Here is a 2567-nt window from a genome sequence, read left to right as displayed (position 1 = left end):
ACTCCATATATTTGTCCCATGGCCATATGTCTGTGGTTAGGTTAATGAAAACCGTACCCCAACAGGAGCTAATACAGTGGATAGAAAAGCCAATTGTGTATACCAATGTTCATAGCAGCAGTATTTACCATCATAAGAACATGGAAATGGCCTAAATGCCCAACCAACAACCGAATTAATTGAGAAAGTGTGGTACATTCAAACAATGGAACATGATACAGCAAACAGTAGCAATGATTTTGCAAAATACTACCTAACTTGGCAGAGGCTGGAGAGCATAATTCTGAGTGAACTAATGCAGTCTCATAAGGACAAATACTACATAAGACCATTATTTAAAAAGAGAAAGATAACTAGTACAGGAGCTAAAGGAGGGAGAGAGGGAAGTGAAGGGATGAGGATAGGCAGATTTGAAACCGCAGGGATGCACAGTTTGGTGGCTAGAGGATGAGGGAGGCAAATGGAAGGATCTGGGTGAAAAGATAGGGTAATGATGAAACAAGTTCCAAAGGTGATTGATTTTATAAAATATAATGTAGGAGAATGATTGTATGAAGCCCAATGTGAATTATGAATAGCATGAAACACAATGTATATAAATGTTGTAAGCAACCCAACTTAAAAAAAGGAAAATAGAATATATATGAATGTATGAAACACAATGTAAATGAAAAATTATTAAAAAGTATATGAATAAAATATATATGAAAACTAATAATTATTTTTTAAAAAAGAAAAAGAATTATGAAAGTAATTTATGAACACCACACTATGTTACCTTTTAATTGTAAAAAATCTAATTGCTTTGATTTTTCATATACAAGTATGTTTAACTTCATACTTCTAAAAGTATTAGCTTTATCTGCCTTGGACTTAAAAAGTCAAAAAAATATATTTAGACAGTGTTACCTCAAGCCCGTGAGAAAGATGCCTTGGGACATGTTGTTCAATTTTGACTACATCATGGTAAGCTTTGTTTCAAATGAAAGACTACAATCACTTACTCTTAAAAGTAATCACATAATCACATGAGTTTTAACAATAAATGTTGACATCTAAGTCACAACTCTTACCTGGAATGAAATTACTCTTTTTTTCCATGGTTAATAATTTGGCTATTGAAATAAAAAGGAGAGGCTTTAGTAATATTGTGGAAAACTTATACATTAAACAATAATTTTCATGATTTTGTATTTGTGAAAACCAAACTGAGAAATAATTTGCATTGTCAGATCTTCATTATCATTGAAGACTGCATCATTCCTAGGAAAGCAGAGATGAGAAAGTGTGTGTTTCGAACCTATCCTGGACTCAACTGCAGTGCCCCAAACATAAATACAGACACATCACAAGCCTTCTTTCCACTTCTAGAGTAGATACTATATTTTGTAAAATGATTTAATGTTTTCCTTTCTCACATATTCTAAATTGTCTTGCAGTAAATAAAAAATGGCATATTCATTGAAAACAACATAAAATACAATCTTTAAAAGATAAAAAAATTAAGCCCAAGTCTTTAAGTGGCATATATGTGTATATAAATTTGTATATGTGTAAATAAGTCAATGTGCATCAAGTAAAGTTGTAAAATTTGAATTTTCAAATGTCTGTTAAAACTAGTTTAATTCTATGTCAATAGGGAACAGCCCATACAGCAACAAGAAGACTCAACACAAAAATATATGTTGCAAATCATTTTCTATCTAGATGTTTACAATTGTGTTAATACTATATGAATATGTTTATTTCAGAAAGGAAATTATTATTATCTAACTTCTATTTTTTATATTTTAAATCATTATATTACTTAAAATTTACAGAAAGGATGTGTTTTTGTTCATTCATTAATACACTTTCCTCCATCTCCCCCAATTAGCTTTGTAATGCATGTCTTGTTCTAGACTGTCAATGGCCATACCCACGATGTATAACCAATTCCCTTCAGATAGGCCCTCAGGCCTCCCATTCTAGCATAGTGTTAATTATTTACCAATTTTTTCCACTGTTTTCCAATCACTTATGTACATCTTATTTCTATAGCAGTGATCCTATGCAATATTTGTTCTTCTGTGATTGAGATATTGCACTAAGCATAATGTCTTACAGACTCATCCATGATGTACACTATTTTACAAGTTTATTAATTTTTCTGTGCTACATAATATTTTATTGTGTAGATGTACCACCATTCAGTTTTTTGATGGGCACTTGGGTTGCTTCTGCTATTGCAAATTATGTTACTATAAATATGGAGTGTCTAATATCCATTTTTGTGATGACACAATCCTGCTTGCTGAAACAAGGAGGACCCAAAGTGATTGCTGCAGAGGGTCAAAGACTGCAGCCTTCACAGTATGGACTGAGGCTCAATGTTGAGAAGATAAAGATTCTCACCACTGGACCAATTGGCAGCAACAGGATGGATGGTGAAGAGATTGAGATTGTTCGCAGCTTTAGTTTGCTTGGCTCCACAGTCAGCACTCTTGGCACCAGTAGCCAGGAAATTAAAGACGTATTGCCATGGGAAGGTCTGCTGTTAGGGATCTCTCTAAAGTACTGAAGAGCAA

The sequence above is a fragment of the Elephantulus edwardii genome, unplaced genomic scaffold, assembly GCF_000299155.1.
Source record: "Elephantulus edwardii isolate Elephantulus edwardi_28Jun2011 unplaced genomic scaffold, EleEdw1.0 scaffold00052, whole genome shotgun sequence".
Classification (NCBI taxonomy): domain Eukaryota; kingdom Metazoa; phylum Chordata; class Mammalia; order Macroscelidea; family Macroscelididae; genus Elephantulus; species Elephantulus edwardii.
The sequence above is the reverse complement of the archived record's forward strand: the minus strand, read 5'-3'. Positions refer to the sequence as shown.